The sequence below is a fragment of the Lactuca virosa genome, chromosome 3, assembly GCF_052849685.1.
Source record: "Lactuca virosa cultivar CGN04683 chromosome 3, Lactuca_virosa_CGN04683_v6, whole genome shotgun sequence".
NCBI lineage: Eukaryota > Viridiplantae > Streptophyta > Magnoliopsida > Asterales > Asteraceae > Lactuca > Lactuca virosa.
Genome location: NC_136428.1, coordinates 181117816 through 181139598, shown reverse-complemented (window position 1 = coordinate 181139598; position 21783 = coordinate 181117816). Strand labels below are relative to the sequence as shown.

The 21783-nt window shown below is 40.8% G+C and overlaps 1 non-coding gene across 1 annotated transcript; it reads left to right on the top strand.

Moving 5' to 3' along the window:
• Nucleotides 1-5237: 5237 nt before the first annotated feature.
• LOC145168184 (small nucleolar RNA R71) lies at nt 5238-5344 on the top strand. Its single transcript, XR_013741756.1, has one exon. It is a non-coding gene; the product is annotated as a small nucleolar RNA R71 (small nucleolar RNA).
• Nucleotides 5345-21783: the final 16439 nt, after the last annotated feature.

Here is a 21783-nt window from a genome sequence, read left to right as displayed (position 1 = left end):
CCAGAAATGGGGCGTTACAAAAATTTACCAAATTTTCTAGTAATTTTACTTTTTCTAGCCCCTACCCCACGCTTATTACATACAATGCCCTTATTGTATGCATAAACTAAATTAAAAGAAATAAAAGGGAGAAAAAGGAACAAACTCCCCTGGGATAGAAGTGGCAAGATCGAACTCCAGACGCGCGGTTGAAAATGAGCATCTCGAATATGGAACTTCTTCAAAATAGGAACTTGGACTTGAACTCGATAGATATGTAAATGAGCCATCAAGCAACAATTCGAAACTTCAATCTTCAATAAGAGTGGTGCAAGTCTCCAAATGGTGAAAAATAATGTGGGAAAACATACTCAACATTAAATGGTAAAGAAACCGAGCCAAAGTAATCTTCATAACAATCCCAAGAAGAAAAGTGGAGACCCATGTAGTAAAATGCATCAATGGGCTTCATCTTTGTGAAAAAACATGATTCACGTCGTGATTTCTAAGAAGACCACTTCGTGAGATTGAGAAAATGTGGAAAGTAGAAACCCGTGAAAACTTGACTCACGACGTGAATTTTAAGGAGCCACGGCGTGCGTATTGGACAAACAGAAAACTGTTTTGTCTTCACCTCTTAACTTCAAACAAAGGTCTTAATTGATTAAGACGTTGCTAGTATATGATTTTATGACTCTTCTCTATGCTTATCCTCTCTCTTGACTCACCCCACACTTAGTTAAAATTATAGGTCTGGACTCGTAACTTCTTAGACTCTAACGACACTTGTCTAAACGAACACCACTCTTGACTCGACTTTACTTCCTTCCCAAAACTCCTTAGCAAGCTGTAATCAAACAACCAAAAGAAAATAAAAGGAACATAATAATAAACCAACAAGTGTTTCAAAGTTCACAAACAAATTAAAACCAAATAAACTAGAAACTAAAAACTAAATAAAAACATCAAATCAGTCATCCTCATCATCATCATGAGCTCCACTTGTACCAGCTCCATCTCCCCCTTGTCCTCGATACTCACTCCACCTAGGGAAAATTGGGTAATGATACCCAAGGTGAGGAGGTTGCTCCATATGCAAATGTTCTACCATATTTTCCACAGTCCCGCCAATCCAATTGACACTAAGTGAAAGCTGATCAAAATATCCGGCCATATCATCCCCAAAATGTGGTCCTCTAATGGGTGCTTGTTGGTGCACCGGTTGTCCTTGTTCACCTCTCCCTCTCACATTCCTTCGCCTTGGTCGTGGTTGCTGCTTGGGTTGATCACCCGACTGCTCACCACCCTCATCCTTTGATGCCAAAATACCCCAGTGAGATCCAAAGTTCCTAACAACCCGCATTGTCTCCAAATAACCCATGCTAAACTCATTCCCATCTATGCAAGTCATGGAACGAGTGATATCAGGAAAAAGCAAACCATATGATCGGGCCAAACGTGTAATGACTTACGCTCCACAGATAGGGCTCCAGGATGAGAACTAGCAGCAGAATCAACCAGAAAGCGTGCCAAAAAGTAAGGAATGTTGCAACACACTCCCGTCTGTAAGATACACCACAAGAAGAACAGATTTTGCTTCGTTACTTTATCCCCATGCCTCCTGTGGTTGATGGAAAACGTGATAAATCGGTGGAGTATTTAGTCGATAGGGGACCGAATGCTGCTCTCGGGAGACACTCCGGTGTTGAATATCTCGGATGCAATATTGTGCCAGAAACCAAACCCATCAGCACCATCTGCATAACCTCTGACTGCCTCCCTCGAGAACATGCCAAACTCAGGAGTCATTGCATCTTGGGGATTATAAATCCCCACCCTCCTAGAAAACTCCACGAGGATGCATTCGTGGTACTCTCCCCCGAGACGGAAAACCAAAACTTGCTGAAAATGAGGGTCTTGGACATTCTCTTGGAATGTCACTGTCGAGAAGAATTCCACACAGAATTCCTTATAAACCCTCTCTTGAATGCGGAAAAGATTAAGCCACCCCGAACAAGTAAACGAAAAACCACCTCCAAAAAACATCTTTGTAAGAAACGGGGACAACCTATCCACAAGTCCAACTTCCCTCAAACGTGTCCAATTTATGGTGGGTGCAACTGCAATCCCCCTATTGTAAAGCCACCTCAAACGGTTGTTCCAGCGAGTCAAAATTTCTCGGGGCATTGTTGTTGGGAAATTGTAGAACGGATGTAAACCCGCCACTCCAATTGGTACTTCCCTCCTAGGAGCCATTTCTGCATAAATAATCATAAAACACAGCCAACAAAAACATCCCAAAAGATTAGAATTAAACAGAACAGAAACTGTCAAGTCCCAGGATTCACGTCGTGAATCCCTTAGGATTCACGTCGTGAGTTTTTAAGCAGAAACCGGAATCGTACATATCAGGACTCAAATTAGGTTAACAATGTCAATGGGGTTCACTCCTAAGGCCATTTCAAACTCATTGCAAACACATGCAGCAAGAAATTCACAGATTTAGGGAATCGATTTTTATAATCAAGTGGAATGCAAACCCTAACCCCTAAATCTAGTAAATAAGTTAATAATAAACAACCTAAAGATGATTAAATTACCTAGAATGGTGCATCACGTAAGCACAAAAAGAAAATGAGGGAATGTCGGCCGTAATTGCGAAGATGGGGACCAGAGGGAACACGTTCACTTCGTGGGAGATAAAAAATAACTAGGTCAAATGGATTCTGTCTTTAAGTTGTGGTCCCGTGTGTTTCAGGATTCACGTCGTGAATTCTAAAGGGTTCACGTCGTGAGTCCATTCTAGGCTATACAGATGGGCCATTAAATTTAAAGATTAAGTGGGCTGAACTACTATCAGGCTAATGAATAGGGTAATATACCGGCCTAAAAAGAAATCCGTAATTCATACTAGACTCACGTCGTGAACCATAATGATTCACGCCGTGAGTTCGTTTGTTTCATAAAAATTAAATTATAATTAATTATTACCATTTAATTAAACTGACCCCACACTCAGTGTTATATTATGTATAAAGTGATTTAGATGATATGATCTATTTCCCTAAAACTAAAAATGCAAAAAAAAAAAAAACTAAAAATAAAAAGAAAGAAAACGCAAACCAAACTCGGGTTGCCTCCCGAGAAGTGCTTCTTTTTGGGGAGTCTTGAGTTGGACTCCGTGCCTCCTACATTGAATCATCAGATGAGTCCATCACCAGCTGGATTTTCTACTCCTTCCATCGCCTCTTGTATGCTTGGACTCGTCTAATGTACGCCTTTTTCGAATTTTCCTTTTTAGCTTTCGCCTCGTCTATGTCAAACTTCCTTTTGGTCCCTTTTGTTTCCACTTTTTCTTTATTTTTCTTTAGCTCAATAAGGACCTTCTCTTCCTTCACCATTGGAACCGTCTCCTTGGAAGTAACCTCGTCCTCATCATTTGACACCTCATCACTTTCCTCACTTATCAAAGATGTTGGTTTTGTATAAGTAATGACTTCAACGAAAAATGGAACGGATGCTCTTGGTTTAGTGCATTTGACTTGATTAATTGTTTTGATTTCTTCTTCCATAAGCTTTTCCAATTCTTCAAGTTCATTATCTTCGTCAATATTGAACACTTCACCCTTAACATCATATCCTTGAAATCCATCTTCCATTCCAAAAATTTCCTTATCATCTCCAACTCTCAAAGTGAGCTTGGATTCGCGTATATCAACCAAAGCCCCAGCAGTATTTAGTAACGGGTGACCAAGAATAATCGGAACATCGGGATCTTCTTTCATATCTAGAACCACAAAATCTATTGGAAAAACGAATTTCCCAACTTTTACTAGAATATCTTCCACAATGCCCCGGGGTTGTGTCACTGAACGGTTGGCCATGTGAATTGTCATCTTTGTAGCCTTCATTTTCTGAATGTTCAACTTCTGATAAAATGAAAAAGGCATTAAATTTATGCTAGCCCCGGAATCGGCTTAAGCATAAATCTTTATATTATTCCCAAACTCACATGGAAGAGTGAGGCGTCCAGGATCTCCCATCTTCTTAGGTAACTCTCCCAATACAGCTCTTAAGCTTTGTTCACTAAGAATGACCTTAGAATTCTTCTTCAACTGTTGACGGGTGTCTACAAGATCTTGTAGGAGCTTCGCGTATGCTGGAATTTTTGAAAGCGAATCGATAAAAGGGGTATTAATTGGAATACCCTTTATTAGTTGAATAAACTCCAGATGTTCCCTTTCTAGTGGACTGAGATTAGCTCGAGACGGGAATGGTAAAGGCGGTCGATAAGCAGGAACAGATTCTGACTTTTTCTGTTCAGACCGGGCCCACGACATGAGCATGGTAGACTCACGACGTGACTCTGGTGTTTCAGCAATGTCTTCATTTTCGAGCTTCGGCTTCTTCGACTTTGGATCGGGCTGCTTTGGTTCCACTTCTAGTGCCTCTAAAAACTCAGAGATTTCCTCTTCTTTAGTATCAATAGCCATAACATGAGGTTGAGCTTTCTTTTCGGGAAGTTGTGAAGATAATTTGTTATTAACCAAAGTAGTGAGTTGACCAACTTGGACTTCTAAACTTTGAATCGATGCTTGATGATTTCTTAATGAAGCTTGCTGGTCAATCATCATTTTGTGCTGTTCTTTCATCATATTCATGTGTTCCTTTAGCACTGCATCGGTATCATCATGTCTTCTCTCGGATGCTTCCATGAATCGTGTCAACATGTTTTCTAAGTCTACTTTCTTCTCGGTGGTGGCTGCTCTTTTTGGTAGAAGCCTCGGCCTGTTTGCTTATATTTCTCTTCCTTCTGCTTCTTGTATTCATCGTATGGCAGCCACTCTTTCTTTGGTTTTCTCAATTCCTCATCGTATTTATCTCCACTTGAATAGCAAGCTTGAGCCTTCTTGTTCCCATATTCATCCAAATGGCAATCTTTAGTCAAGTGTGGACCATTACATCGTTCACAACCAACTCTAATTGCATGAATTGATTGGTCCATTTGGGTCAATCTCCTATCCATATTATTGAGCATTGCCATCATAGCATCCATTTCTTCAGAATGTGCACTACCAACTCCTTTTACACTTTCATTCCTTGGATTGTGGTATTCATGAGAATGCTTTGCAAATTCTTCAACTAATTCCTTAACCTCGGCCGGATTTTTCTTTGTAAGTGGTCCTTGAGAATCAAGGAGTTGTCTTGTCATCACATTGACCCCGTCATAGAATATGGACACTTCTTGTTGAATGTTAAGGTCATGTTGAGGACAATTCCTTAACAACCCTTTGTAACGCTCCCATGCTTCGTAAAGTGATTCCCCCGGGTTTTGCTCAAAATTAGCTATTGCCTTCTTGAGTTTAGCTATCTTGGATGGTGGACAGAATTGGTCTAGAAACTGCTCACGCATTTGAGCCCAAGTAGTGATTGTACCAGGTGGAAGTGCTTTTAACCAATCCTTAGCAGCTCCTTTAAAGTAACGGGAAGCATCCTTATCAAGACGGTATCTCTGTTAACATTAGGGACATTAAAATAATCAGCAATGTCGTTGACTTCATCTAAGTGCTTGAATGCATCCTCATGATCTTTTCCATAGAATGGGATATCCTTTAGTGCAGAAAGGATATGTCCCTTTAGCCTGAATGTGCAGTGGCAGGAATGGCAGGTTGTACTAAGCCTGGACCAACATCATCTCGGATTCTCTTTTTATAAGCTCCCATGGACATTTCTTCAATGTTCGCCATCTCGTTCCTTGGCTCGTTTTCACATTCTTATCTTTCTTTTTGCGAACGGCTGACTCTGGATCTTCAAGTGGTGGTACCAAAGGTGTATTAGAGCCTCTGGTAATGAACTCATGAAATAAAACAAAATAAAAATGTAAAACTAAACTAAGAAAGAAAACTAAAATAAATAAAACTAAGAAATTCAGTTCTCACGTCGTGAGCTACAAGGCTCACGTCGTGAGTTCTGTAATGCAGAAAAAGAAATGAAACAGAAAAATAACTTCTTGCAGGTTTTACCCTACAAAAAGGATCGATTAATTTAAAGCAAACAAACTAATAATTAACTGAGCCGTTCCCCGGCAACGGCGCCAAAAACTTGATGCGTGCAAGAAGCTACACCTAATTTTAATATTTATAACTTAACTTCCTTACTAACTAAATTGCACTTAGGCAGTGTACCTAATCGAATTATAGAATAGTTGGGTAAGTTGGGTGTCGATCACAGGGAACAGTGCTAACTAATTAATCTATTTATCCCTAAATTAACCTAATTACTAACAAAATGATGGTTTTTATCTGATTTCGCAAGATCAGACGAACTTAATTCAATTTCAATCAATTACTAAAAACACTCTTGTTTAGTTCGAATCCACTTCTTCTTTATGGTTAGCTAACAGTTATGGATAATCAAAGTTGGCTATCTAATTTATATTGTATTAGTAATTTAGGTCTAAATTTACCAATAATTAACTTATTCATGTAAAACTATGCATGGTCACACAATTAAACACATAATTGGTTATAATGAAGAATATGCTATGAAAGATTATGTAAACACAATTATGGTCATAATTTATGTTCTCTAGCACAGCTAAACTTATTTACTTCACTTACTATCTAGGATTTTGGTCGATCCTAGCTCTAGCAATTCAATGTTCACTAAATCACTAGGTAAAGAAGTTCATGCAGTTTAATGGTCACTAAGCTACACAGAACATGAATTCAAGTAACTAAAGAAACAAATATTAACATGCTAGGTAGTAACAAATCAAACACAAGCAATTTACCAACTAAGAAAATCCATTATCAATCAACTAATCCATAAGTCAGAAGCTTCATCTAGCTAAACAAGAGTAGCTAGATTCAGCTGCTCATAGCAACAATAAAAAAAAAACAAATCAATGTATAAGACATGTTCAAGTATCAACAATTAAACTAATTATGAACCTCTACTCTTTTGGTGTTGAAAACCTTTTTTCAAGACTTTTCTTCTGCTAAAATTCGTCTTCTGAAACCCTTTTCTCCAGCCAAAAGTTTTTTAAGTCATAATGAGCAAGAGAATTTATAATATCTGATTTTACCGAGTTCACGTCGTGAACCATAAGGATTCACGTCGTGAATGCGAGTTTTACGTATTCGACAAGGACTCTTTCACCCGGATGCATATCTTCTGGAACACTCCACTCATGTCGTGAACATCAAATTACTCACGTCGTGAATATTACAATTTCGTGGGTTTCTTGTATTTTAAGCCTTCAAGTCTCCAAAGTTCCAATTATTGTCAATTCTGGTCCCTTTCTTCGAAAATGCTTCTACTTTGGCTGCAAATAACAATTTATCTTTATAAGTACCATAATTCTATGCAAATAACCAAAATATTAATAGAAATGTAAATAAATATTGCCTAAAATATGTATAAATATGGCAATATCAGTCACCGACTCCGTACCCTGTCTTAGATCCAAGAACTCCTGTGACAGCCAGTCTCGCTCAACCTATGGAATGTAGCGAGTTCGGAACATCTCCCTAAACGGATCCCAAGTAATTGCGGCTCTCTGCTCATCAGAAAACGACCCTGTCATCAATCTCCACCAGTCCTTTGCTCCGGACCTTAGCATGTTCAACGCACACCTGACCTTATGGTCAGCAGGACATGAGCATGTGAAAAAGCATCTCTCAACGTCAGATAGCCACCTCATGGCTATGATCGCGTCCTGAATCCCATCGAAATTCGGGGGTTTCATGTTATCGAAGTCCCAGTACTGAAAAGCCTGACCTACCCCCGTACCTACAACCACCATGGATACGGTGGCTGCATCAGCAGCAGTCGCTGTGACATCCCCATTTTCACATCTAGAAAAGACCGATTTTGTTTACGCTTTTATAATAAAATCAGAGTAATCTTTCAAAGAAAAGTGTTGCGTAATTTGTTCCCAAAATAAAATATGATAAAATTTATCATAACATTTCTTAAAGAAATGTATTTTCATTACATTACAAACTTGGGATGTCAACATCGATACAGGTCATAAGCATAAAAAAACATCATAAGTCATACGACAAAATTGGGCTTGAATACAATATATGCCTTTAAAATATTCTATATATTTCTACTTGCCTATAAATCCATATCTCTTGTCAGATCATCCATATATGCCCTTGCCACTACCTGTAATACAAGAAACTGAGTGGGTCAGGCTTGGGAGCCTGGTGGGCATATAGGGTTTTTCAACCCACAATAAATAAGTTTATTAATTTCATCAAACCAAACAAACCCTGATTACCCGTTCCCATTATCCTCACTTTACGTCCCTAAAGCATCAAATAAAGGGGACCTAGCCTAAGGATCATCATCGGGGTAGACATTATTGCTAAGGGGATTCTTCAGCCATAAGTGTCCATACGGCAACCATGAGGGGGATGGAGTACACCGGTGAACACATCGTTCACAAACACCTACAGGTTGCGAGCCTGCTAGCTTTCGACTGGGCTGTCTAGAAAAATCAGCGGTCGTCATCTATACTCCGCTAGATGACTGGAACATCGTCAACGTTGAGGCCTCTCATCATTTTATTTCATCACACATAAACTATTTCATCTACCCATGTTTTACCCAACATATTTGTAGATAAAAATACGTGTACATTTCAGATCTGAAAAAAAAAAGTTAAAAACTTTCATACAACACAGATCTCAAATAAACAAACAATATATATACACATAGCACGTAAGTTATATAAAATACTTTATATCTATGTGTAAGAAGAAAGTTACTATACACTCACTTGATAAGGTGGTGATTGGACATGACTTCTTTCCTTAAAACAATCTTCTTTGATGAAACCGGGAGGTTTGCTTGAAAATCGGGCTTTGCGCGGGCAGAGTTTCAAACCGAAAAACTCTTTTTCTTGGAGACTTCGGGCTCTTCGGGGCTTTCTTCTAGTGCTAGGAAGGTTCCCTAGGCTTAGGGGGGGTTTATTGTGGCTAGAGAGAGAGAGTAGAGAGTGAAAGAGAGTTGAAATTCACAAAGGAAATCGGGCAGCCTCGCACCCTTTTTATAGGTGGCCGAAGCCTCGCTGTACGTTGGGCGTACTTCGGATCTACGCGGGGCGTAGTGGAAACGCATCGGTCGTCAGCTGGGGCTTCGTGGCTGCTTCGGAACCGCAGAAGAAAGGGAGACCACGGGGCGTACTTGCTTCGTACACAGGGCATACTTCGGTATGCTTAGCGTACCTTCGCACGCAAGGCGTTCCCTTCGGATAAGCTTTGAAGTGTGTTCCCTGAACTTCAAAAATTCATAACATTTGTATAAGAGCTCTGTTTTTGACATTCTTTATATCCATGCGTAGGTAAGACCGTGCTCTACAACTTCCATTTAGACTCTGTCGGTTAATTATGAATTTATTTTTAAAGTTATATTTTTAACAGGCCGGGACAGAAAAAGTCCGTTAAAAATTCATAACTTCTCATCCGATGTCCGTTTTCGTCTGTCTTTTTACCGTTGAACTACTATCGATGAGATCTTCAATTCTCGTTTACGTTGTGTTGGCTAAAAATAACCCGATCTATAATTCAAATTTCGAGCGGCATACTGCTATACCAAATCTTATAAAATTCATAACTTCCTCATACGAAGTCAGTTTTGGACGTTCTTTTTATGCACGCTCTCGGTTTAACGTATACTACGACTTTCATTTAGTTCGCTAAGGCTAAAAAGCATTTTATCGTAAACTCATTTTTTACGGCACACAACGTCGTGCTGGTTCTGTCGCGAAACTTCGACGGTCCATAACTTCTTTGTTATAACTTGGATTTCGGCGTTCTTTATATCCCCAGAATCCTTGTTACGACCACTACAACTTTCTTTATAGATATCGGGTTTATCTAACATTTTATTTTTGACGCTTATTTTTATTCTTAATATATTATATCATCATAATTAAATATAAAGTACATAAATTCACATAATTCATTCTTATTACTTCAAAACGAGTTACAATGGTTAACCTAGACTATTACATCATCTTTAATACTTAGCCCAGAAACACGGGCGTTACAATTCTCTCCCCCTTAGGATGATTCCGTCCCGGAATCATGCAACAGCAAATAAATACGGATAGCGACTCATCATGTCACTCTCCATTTCCCATGTGAGATTTGGCCCATTCGTATGTTTCCATCGTACAAGCACTAAATCGACCATCTTGTGTCGCAACTTCTTAGTCATACAGTCAACAATCGCCTCCGGTTTTTCAATTAGCCTCTTATTTTCATCCATCCTTAACTTAGAAATTGGAATTATGTCCGGAACTTCTCCCATGAACTTCCTCAAATAATGTACGTGGAAAGTGTTATGAATACAATCTAGTTCTTTTGGTAGTTCTAGCTTGTAAGCTTGATTTCCAATCCTATGAAGAACTTTAAATTGTCCAATATACCTTGGACTCAACTTTCCGATTTTACGAAATCTTATAAGTCTCTTCCATTGTGAGACTTTTAGTAAAACCGAATCTCCAACTTCGAATGTCATCGGTCGTCTTTTCTTATCAACATAGCTCTTTTGACGATCCTGACCTGCTAACATCCTTTCCCTAATCACTTTCAGCTATTCTGTAGTCTGATGGACTATCTCGGGTCCTATAAACTGCTTTTCTCCAGCTTCAAGCCAACATGACAGTGTTCGACACTTTTTTCATACAGAGCTTGATAAGGTGTCATCTTGATGCTCGAATGGAAACTATTATTGTGGGAAAATTCTACCAGAGGTAAATGTTCATCCCAATTACCTTGGAATTCCAGGGTACATGTTCTTAGCATATCCTCCAATGTTTGAATCGTTCTTTCGCTCTGACCATCAGTCTGCGGATGGTAAGATGTACTTAAACACAACTTTGTACCCAATTCCTCTTGTAGACTCCTCCAAAACCTTGACGTGAAACGACTATCATGATCTGATACAACTGTTAAAGGTACACCGTGAAGTCTTACTATCTCCTTCACGTAAGCATTTGCAACTTTATCCATAGACCATTTTTCATTGGCTACTATGAAGTGTGCACTTTTAGTGAACCCATAAACGACCATCCAAATCATGTCGTGACCGCTCTTCGTTCTGGGCAGTTTAGTCACAAAATCCATGGTGATGTCTTCCCATTTACCCATGGGTATAGGCAAAGGTTCTAAGCTCCCATAAGGTTTCTGATGTTGTGCCTTAACCCTCACACATGTCACACACTCGGCCACATACTTTGCAACATCGAGCTTCATCGTTGGCCACCAGTAGTAGGGTTTCAGATCCCTATACATTTTTGTGCTGCTGGGATGAATCGAGTACATGGTCTTATGAGCTTCGTCCATCAGAAGATCCCTTATTCCTCCCGTCTTAGGTACCCAAATCCTATCTTGGAATACCTTCAGTCCTTGATCGTTTGTACTGAACACTGACGTTTTGCCCAAACGTTCTTCCTTTCGGTCATTTTTCTCTAAAGCTTCTTCCTGAGCTTTCTTGATGCTTTCCACAATCATTAAGACAACTTCAATTCTTAGTGCTCTTGGCCTTCTCCTTTCAAGGCTTACATTTCAGCTCAAAGCATCAACTACAACATTTGCTTTACCAGGGTGGTAAAGTATTTCACAGTCGTAATCCTTAAGTAACTCTAGCCAGCGTCGTTGTCTCATGTTCAATTCCTTCTGATTAAAGAGATACTGAAGACTTTATGATCAGTGAAAATTTTGCACTTTGTTCCATAAAGATAAGGCCTCCATATCTTTAGTGCGAATACTACCGCTGCTAACACTAGATCATATGTGGGGTAGTTCTTTTTGTGTTCTTTCAATTGTCTCGATGCGTATGCTGTCACCTTATCCCTTTGGGTCAGAACACAACCAAACCCAACTCCATATGCATCACTATAAACTGCAAAGTCTTCAACCGCATTGAGTAGACAAAGAATTGGTGCTTCACACAACTTCTTCTTTAGCTTCTCGAATGCTTCCTCATGCTTCTCACTCCAAGTATAAGTAGCTCCTTTATGGGTCAAACCTATCAATGGAAGAGTTATCGAAGAAAAGCCTTGGATAAATCTTCGGTAATATCCTGCTAATCCCAAAAAGCTTCGGATTTCTTTGGGACTCTTTGGTTGTTCCCACTTCATTACAGCTTCAATCTTAGCTGGCTCAACCATGATCCCTTCTTGGTTTACCACATGACCCAAAAATTAGACTTCTCGAATCCAAAAATCAAATTTGGAGAATTTTGCATATAGCTTCTCCTTCTTCAGAACTTCAAACACTTCTCGCAGGTGCTTACCATGCTCTTGCCGGCTCTTTGAGTAAACCAGAATGTCATTTATGAACACTATCACGGATTTATCGAGGAATGGTTTACAAACCCTGTTCATCAAATCCATGAATGCTATTGGAGCATTGGTTAGTCCAAACGACATAACCAAGAACTCATAGTGTATGTACCTCGTTCTGAACGCGGTTCTCTCAATATCTTGTTCTCGCACCTTCAACTGATGATATCCTGACCTAAGATCGATCTTCGAGAAACAGCTCGAACCTTGTAGTTGATCGAAAAGGTCATCAATCCTTGGCAATGGGTACTTGTTCTTTATTGTTGCCTTGTTCATCTCTCTATAGTCTATGCACATTCTCATGCTTCCATCCTTCTTCTTTACAAATAACACCAGAGCTCCCCAGTGGGATGAACTTGGTCTAATGAAACCGCTGTCTAATAATTCTTGAAGTTGCGTCATAAGCTCCTTCATCTCCGTTGGTACTAATCGGTATGGTGCTTTTGTTATTGCTTTTGTTCCTGGTAACAATTCTATTCGAAACTCCACTTGTCCATCAGGGGGCAATCCATGAAGATCTTAGGGAAAGACTTTCGGATAGTCACACACCACTGGTATATTTTGCATTTCCTTCTTCTCCTTCTTAGCATCGATTATGAATGCCAAGTATGATGTGCATCCTTTAGATAAACATTTTCAAGCTTTCATTAGGGAAATGATTCCAGGATTTACTCTGCGCTTGTCCCCATACACCATAAATGACTCTTTTCCAGGCGGGTTTACCCTCACTATCTTTTTCTTGCACGGTATCTCGGCATCATTGGTGCTAAGCCAATCCATTCCCAATATGATGTCGAAACCATTCAACTCAATAGGTAACAACGCCTCGTGAAATTCGTTTCCGTTCAAGTTGATGACGATATTCTTAATGCAATCGCTAATAGGTATGAATTTGCCACTGGCCACTTCTACAACTAGGGCATCATCAAGTTTTTCTTCAGGCAATGATAGTCTTCCACCAAATTTATGTGATATAAAGGAGTAATTTGCTCCAGAATCAAACATGATATTGGCAGGAAATCCATTTAAAAGAAAGATACCTGAAGCGACATCCATTACATCCTTTGCGGCTTCCGGTGTCATCTAGAAAGCTCTCGCCTTTGGCTTTGGTGGGAGATTGGGCCTTGCTGCCACTTTCTTCTTTGAGCAGTCCCTTGAAATGTGCCCCTCTTCGTTGCACCCATAAAACACTTTCTTATTGAAGGTGCATTCATTGGCATAATGCCCAGACTTTCCACATTTAAAACAAGTGACCTCCTCGCCACATTTCCCAACATATTTCTTCTTACACTTGTCACACCATTTTGCTTCACCTCCTCCTCCTCCTCCTCTCAAACCAGACTTCAAGAATTTGATTTTCTTGTTGGATCTCGAAAATCCATCGAACTTTCTTTTCTCACCAACCTCAGTTCTCTCCAGACCCCTTTCTTTTAACTGGGTCTCAACATTCATGGCTGCTCTAACGGTTGCCTTCAACGTGCTTGCCATTTTGACTGTTGGGCCAAAGTCTGATGGCAATCCGTTAGCAAAATTTTCAATCTTGGCGAGTTCAGTCGGTACTAGGTAAGGAAATAACTTCATCTTTTCGGTAAACGCGGTAGCATAGTCATCAATGCTCATTTTCCCCTTCTTCAAGTTCTGGAACTCATTGTTTAGGTCTATCAGATCTATTTCGAAGCAGTATTGCATTTTCAACTGCTCTATGAATGCTTCCCAAGACATTTTCAAAGCTTCTCCTCGTGGCATCGTATCTGCCAACAATTTCCACCAACTCAAGACTCCGGACTTCAGTTGTCTGACCGCAAAGACGGTTTTCTGCTTGTCACTACAATTGTAGTTTTCAAATACCATCTCCATTTTGGAGATCCAATCCATAATCTCTACAGGCCTTGGGCTTCCGAAAAGACTTGGTGTTTTGGTGCCCAATAAATGCTTATACATACGTCCATCTCTGTTGATTTCCCTCTCCGGGTCATTCTTTCTGCCACTGTGGGTTCCGCTTGACTGACAATGCGGCTGTATTTTCCTTCCTCTGACTGTCCGTCATTTAGTTCAGGTTGTTCAACAGGCATTGAGGGTTCACTCTTGTTGTTCAGTAATAGTTGTCTCATTTCTTCCCTTTGTTCAGCCATCATTGCCCGAATCATGGCCTGTACTCCAGCCATAGTGACTGGCTCTGGTGCAGCTTCTACTATCGGCACCTGCTCAATCACTTGATGTTGAGGTCTTTGATTCGTATTTTCATTTGAGTTTCAAAATCCACTTCGGGTTCTTTCCATTTTGATCTATACACCAAATTAGGCAATTTTACATCTTTATTCACGATAAACATTTAAATTCTCCTTATCACTCTGAAACGTTATATGCTAGTTCTAATACCATATTTGTACGCTTAGAATCCTGAACACATAAGGTTTCCAGATCCGGTCGGCAACAGACCATAGATCCGAACAAATAATAGCATATATGGCAAACATATAACATTTAGCACATAAAAGCATTTTAGACATCTTTCCTAAAATAAACTAGTGCTCGTGTCTAAATTATGGTAGACACTCATCTCACGATCATCGATTAGCATTATAAGTTTAAGTCTAGAAATCCAACAAATTCCTAGTTCGCTTAAACTAATGCTCTGATACCAACTGTGACATCCCCATTTTCACGGCCAGAAAAGACCGATTTCATTTATGCTTTTATAATAAAACCAGAGTAATCTTTCAAAGAAAAGTGTTGCGGAATTTATTCCCAAAACAAAATATGATAAAATTTATCATAGCATTTCTTAAAGAAATGTATTTTTATTACATTATAAACTTGGGATATCAACATCGATACAGGTCATAAGCATAAACAAAACATCATAAGCCATAAGACAAAATTGGCCTTGAATACAATATAGGCCTTTACAACATTCTATATATTTTATATTGGCCTATAAATCCATAATCTCTTGTCATATCATTCAACTATGCCCTTGCCATTACCCGTAATACAAGAAACTGAGTGGGTCAGGCTTGCCAAACAAACCCTGATTACCCGTTCCCGTTATCCTCACTTTACGTCCATAAAGCATCTAATAAAGGGGACCTAGCCTAAGGATCATCATCGGGGTAGACATTACTGCTAAGGGGATTCCTCAGCCATAAGTGTCCATAAGGCAACCATGAGGGGGATGGAGTACACCGGTGAACACATCGTTCACAAACACCTACAGGTTGCGAGCCTGCTAGCGTTCCACTGGACTGTCTAGAAAAGTCTGTGGTCGTCATCTATACTTCGTTAGATGACTGGAACATTGTCAACGTCGAGGCCTCTCATCATTTTATTTCATCACACATCAACTATTTCGTCTACCTATGTTTTACCCAATATATTTATAGATAAAAATACATATAAAGTTCAGATCTGAAAAACGAATTTAAAAACTTTCATACATCATAGATCTCAAATAAACAAACAACATATATACACATAGCACATAATTTATATAAAATACTTCATATCTATTTGTAAGATGGAAGTGACTATACACTCACTTCATAAGGTGGTGATTGGACAACACTTCATTCCTTAAAACAATCTTCTTTGATGAAACCGGGAGGTTTGCTTGAAAACCGGGTTCTGTGCGGGCAGAGTTTCAAACCGAAAAACTCTTTTCCTGGAGACTTGGGCTCTCCGGGGCTTGCTTCTAGTGCAAGGAAGGTTCCCTAGGCTTCGGGGGTGCGGGGGGGGGGGGGGGGGGGGGAAGGGGTTGGTTAATTTTGAGTATCATTCTAGCGTGCTCTCCCTGGCCCTCAGCTTATATCTGGCATACTCCAGGGTTTGTTGGTTACTGCACGGAGCAGTACAACTTCAACCCTGTGACAAGCCGAAACTTTTATCCTGTGCAATTGACCTGTATATCAATATTAAACTCGAATCTATCATCTTTTAGCGAAATTGTGGGTCCATATGAGTGCTCTAGGCTTAATATAACCTAGATATGAGTCTTAAGAAGGATTAGAAAGTGTGTAGCATCACAAAATCGGGCCAAACACACCAAAGAAGGAGTGTGCGGCCGCACACCCGCGTGTGCGGCCAGCCAGCCGCACACCCATCCGCACACACACTCCAGCCTCACACTCGACCCTATATATTGAACATTTAGCCAACCTTACACCCCTTTTTCCCACTCTCTCAAAGCTGGAACTTTCTCACTACTTTCTCTCTCTAACAACTTCATCCAAGAACACTCAAAATGGCCTCAAAAACGTGAAGTACTCCATCATTCAACTTGTTATAGTGGTAAGACACCTAAATCCAAGCCAAAAACTCATAGTGTTCTTCATGTTCTTCATCCTTTGAAGGTGTACGGCCGCACACCTTCATAAGGTGGCCGCACACGCCTTGAAAGCTCTCCAAAGTGAAGAGTTTGGCCCCCATTTGCTAGTTGAACTTGGTTTTAGCACTAAAACACCTCAAAATCGACTTTTCGGACACAAATGAGGAGTGTACGGCCACACACTCCTGTGTACGGCCACACACTCCTGTGTACGGCCGCACACTCCTGTGTGCAACCGCACACGTAGCCTGGCCGCACACCCACTCAAATGGCCGTACACCTCCCTTATTTGATCATATAGGGTACCGACAAGCATTTCCAAGTCTTTAGGGTGATTTTCCGTCATGTTTAGTCATGAAACACGCTAATTCTAACACACATATGTGTTATCACATGCTAATAGGATCCACTTGCGTACGAAACATTGGTTGACACTCAACACTCGTAACCATTTGTGCTTTCGGATCCTACGATAAACTGTGAGTTCATACCCCTATACTTTTCCGAGTTTTTCATGTTTTTAGGGGGGGAATACAAGCAAAAGTACAAGGAAACTTGTGCTCAAATATATTATTTTGTTTAAAATAATTATATGTTCAGTATGCTTTTAACACAGAAAACCGTTTTACCACTCGATTTAGAAATCAACGCGTAGAAACAGTTTTCAAATCCAAAGCAAGGAACTTGTGAACCTTATCATAAAATGTTACATTTCTAAAGGATTCATGTAAATCATAAGTAGGATTTTCGTACTATTATTGTAAATTCGTTAGGTTAAGTTTGAGACATGTCTTCGGTAACACTCCCCCGGATTCGTGAGTGGAGGACTACGACTTATAACCAGAATCTCCTAGAGGGAGAACACGACTATTGTGTATAGATCTATATGCGACTGACTATCCCACACCCTCGCTGCTAGCTACAGCGGAACCATTTGGTTCAGGGGTGACAAAGTCATAAAAGATATTGGCCCATTTACGTGCCTTATCCAGTCTCAGTACAGTTATGGCACTCACAACTTAGATAACGAGAATTTACTTTTCCAATATACTCCTCTGGGTGTAACCAGAGCTTCGAAAATACGGCTAATATACTCCTCTGGGTGTAACCAGAGCTTCGAAAATACGGCTAATATACTCCTCTGGGTGTAACCAGAGCTTCGAAAAGAAAACTGATATCCAAGTATGGTAGATACTCGCGTATGGATAATCAACTATCAACCTTTAAGGAAAATATAGGATTTTACTGGGATAACGTAACCTTTCATAAACAGGTTGTTTAACGAATAACTAATGGATAATCAAACCTCTTTCATAAGAAAATATGGGATTTTCTTGGGAAACATATTTTCAAAGAATCAAAGAAACATTTCTTTCACCAGAATTAACCGCTTATGAACTCACCAGCTTTATGCTGATATTTTAAAACTGCTTGTATTCTCAGGGCACCAATAGACAGGTACTCTTGTCAACTTTTGGAGAATATGGAACATTCTGAAGTCACGTCTTTTACTTTTGCTATATACTGTTATGTATAAATCATGTTTTTGAACAATGTAAATATTCATATTATAATGTAATGGTTGTGTTTACTTCACTTACTATGTTACAACTGTTGTGATACTACGCATGACGTCACTACGCCCCGGAACATTTCCGCCATCAGTTTTGGGGTGTGAGAGATTGGTATCAGAGCTATTGTTTATAGTGAACTAAGTATACCGAACCTTACATGGTATACAACTATAAACACAAAGGGGCTGATGTGCTCTAAACTAAAAGTATACTTCTAAAATATAAGTATTTTTACAAAAGTATACAAGTATACCCGAGTACCAGAATCCGTGTCTTAAGTAGAACAAAACAAAAATATTTTGGATGTTGAACACTGCGGTTAAACCTGGGCAGTTATGAAATCATGTCTAGGGTCAATATAGCCTGATCAACTATATTCATTCGAGACATGACCATCATGTGCTTGGGAGTGACTTTGGTGTTGCAACAGGCCTAAAACTTACCCAGTAACCATACAACTTAAAATACTATAGGAGTATTTTAGTCAGAGCCGAATACATCGTAGAAATTCCTTCCTAGTGTTGCTACCTATTCGTTTCTTAGGGATAACTTACTTGCATTAGTAACTTTCCTTTACTTATCGCTTGGTAGAACACCTTATTATCAGGATGAGATATATTCTTGCTTCATATTTCTTGGTTCAATTCAGAGGACTTACCACCCTCTTCTTCCTGATTATTTTTAGAACAAGATGCCTCCCCGAAAAAGACCTAACAGAAGGAACAACGACACTCCACCACCACCACCGCCCCCTCAGTTCGATCCTGTTATGTTCCAAGCAGCTGTTACTGCTGTTGTGGCTGCCGCGATGACACAAGTTAATTCTGGCGGATCTGGTGGGCAGGGAGGTGGCACGCATCACCAAAATCATGAAGGTGGTCAGGGACACCAGAAGGAGTGCTCTTATAAAGACTTCATGAACATGAAACCCATATCCTTCGACGACATTGGAGGTGTTATTGCCCTGACTCAATGGATCGAGAAAATTGAGTCCATCTCCAAAATCTGCTCTTGTTCCGAAGCTAACAAGGTGAAATTCGCCGCTTGCACTTTCGCCAACAAAGCATTGACCTGGTGGAATGGCCGGGTCAAGTCCCTAACCCTGCCAATAGCAAATGCTATGGGTTGGGAGAGCTTGAAAGAGCTCATGCTTGCTGACTACTGCCCACGGGGCGAAATGCAGAAACTGGAGCACGAACTCTGGAACCTAAAGATGAAGGGTTCCGACATTGCTGTTTACACGTCTAGGTTTGAAGACCTAGCACTTCTCTGTCCGGGGATGGTCACCCCAGAAAGCAAAAAGATTGAAAGATACATTTGGGGGTTGACCCAGCCGACCAAAGGAAATGTCTTGGCTGCTAGGCCAAACACTTTCGACAGCGCTAAGTGCCTGGCGCAGACTCTGATCGATCATGGAGTCGATCTCGATGAAGTGACAGCCACTCCTGAACCGGCTAAAGGAAGTGGTGAGAAGAGAAAATTCTAGAAGCAGAGAAAGAGTCAGTCTTCGCAGGAGCCCTCAAAGAAGCAACATACGGTAACAGTTCACGCTGCTACTACCCCTATCGCTACTCCTGCAACTCAAGCACCTAGCAGTAGGTATACTGGTACCCTCCCTTGGTGCAATAAGTGCAGTTATCATCACCGCATCCCTGGTCCATGTCGTGAGATGCTCTTTAACAATTGTGGTAAAAAGGGCCACTTGGCTCGAGGCTGCAAAAACCCAGTCCAACGAACCGATCAGGCCTCTGGAGCAGGTGTTGGTCAAACCTGTTACGGTTGTGGAGAAGTCGGGCATTACAAGAGGAACTGCCCCAAAGCAGCAACAACTGGCAACACCGGGAGAGTACTATCTATAGGGCCAGAGGAGGCTGTGGCTGACCCTACCATTGTGACGGGTACGTTCCTCCTTGATAACTCTTATGCATGCATTCTTTTCGATTCTGGTGCTGAGAGAAGTTTTGTTAGTCATGCATTCAAACATCTTCTTAAACATAAATCCCAACCTTTTACCGAAACGTTTACCGTCGAAATGGCTAACGGTGAGAAAGAGAGCACTAATGACATATTCGTGGGTTGTACCCTTACTCTGAACGACCATTCATTTTCCATCGATCTTATGCCAGTTTCCATAAAGAGCTTCGATGTCATCATCGGCATGGATTGGTTGAGCCCCAATCATGCTGATATCCTTTGTTACGAGAAAGCTATCCGTCTCAATCTTTCCTCGGATGAAACTCTTGTAATCTACGGCGATAAACTCAGCTCAAACCTTCGCATCATTTCGTGCATCAAAGCCCAGAAACTCCTGCGGAAGGAGTGTTATGCATTCCTAGCCCACGTCATTAACAAGAAGCAGGAAGTTAAAGACCTCGAGAGCATCCCCGAAGTCTGCAACTTTCCCGATGTTTTTCCAGAAGATCTCCCGGGAATCCCTCCCGAACGCCAAGTCGAGTTTCGCGTCGACTTAGTCCCCGGAGCTACCCCTGTAGCCAAAGCCCCATACCGATTAGCCCCGGCAAAAATGCAGGAGCTATCTAGTCAGCTCAATGAGCTGCTCAACAAAGGATTGATCAGGCCGAGTTCCTCACCCTGGGGAGCCCCGATCTTGTTCGTGCTTTCGGATGTGTATCGATTATCGGGAGCTGAACAAGCTCACAGTCAAAAACCGTTACCCTCTTCCTCGAATCGACGACCTCTTCGATCAACTTCAAGGAGTTAGTTACTTTTCCAAAATAGACCTAAGATCAGGGTACCATCAGCTGCAAGTCCATGAGGGTGATGTTCCTAAAACAGCATTTCGGACTCGATATGGTCACTACGAGTTCGTAGTTATGCCCTTCGGTCTAACCAACGCACCGGCTGTGTTCATGGACCTGATGAACCGGGTGTGCCGTCCTTTCCTGGACAAGTTCCTCATCGTGTTCATCGATGATATACTTGTCTACTCCAGAAGCGAGGAAGATCACAAACATCACTTGAGATTGGTGCTGAAAACTCTAAGGGCGGAGAAGCTTTACGCGAAATTCTCCAAGTGCGAATTCTGGATTCGAAAAGTAACCTTCCTAGGTCACGTGGTAAGCGAGGAAGGTATACACGTGGACCCCTCCAAAATCAAGGTGATAGAGAACTGGTCAGCACCGAAGACACCCACAGAAATCCGTCAATTCTTGGGTCTCGCTGGCTACTATCGCAGGTTTATCCAGAATTTCTCCAGAATTGCCAAACCCTTAATCACTCTGACTCAGAAAGGCATACCCTTTTTTTGGAGTGAGAAGCAAGACACTGCGTTCCAAACATTGAAGCGGGCCCTATGCAGTGCACCTATCTTGTTTCTACCCAAAGGGACGAAGGACTTCATTGTCTACTGCGATGCATCCAATCAGGGCCTAGGCTATGTGCTCATGCAACAGGGAAAAGTCATTGCTTATGCCTCAAGACAGCTGAAAGCACACGAAGTCAACTACACAACGCACGATCTGGAATTGGGAGCAGTAGTCTTCGCACTGAAGATATGGAGACATTATCTTTACGGAACCAAG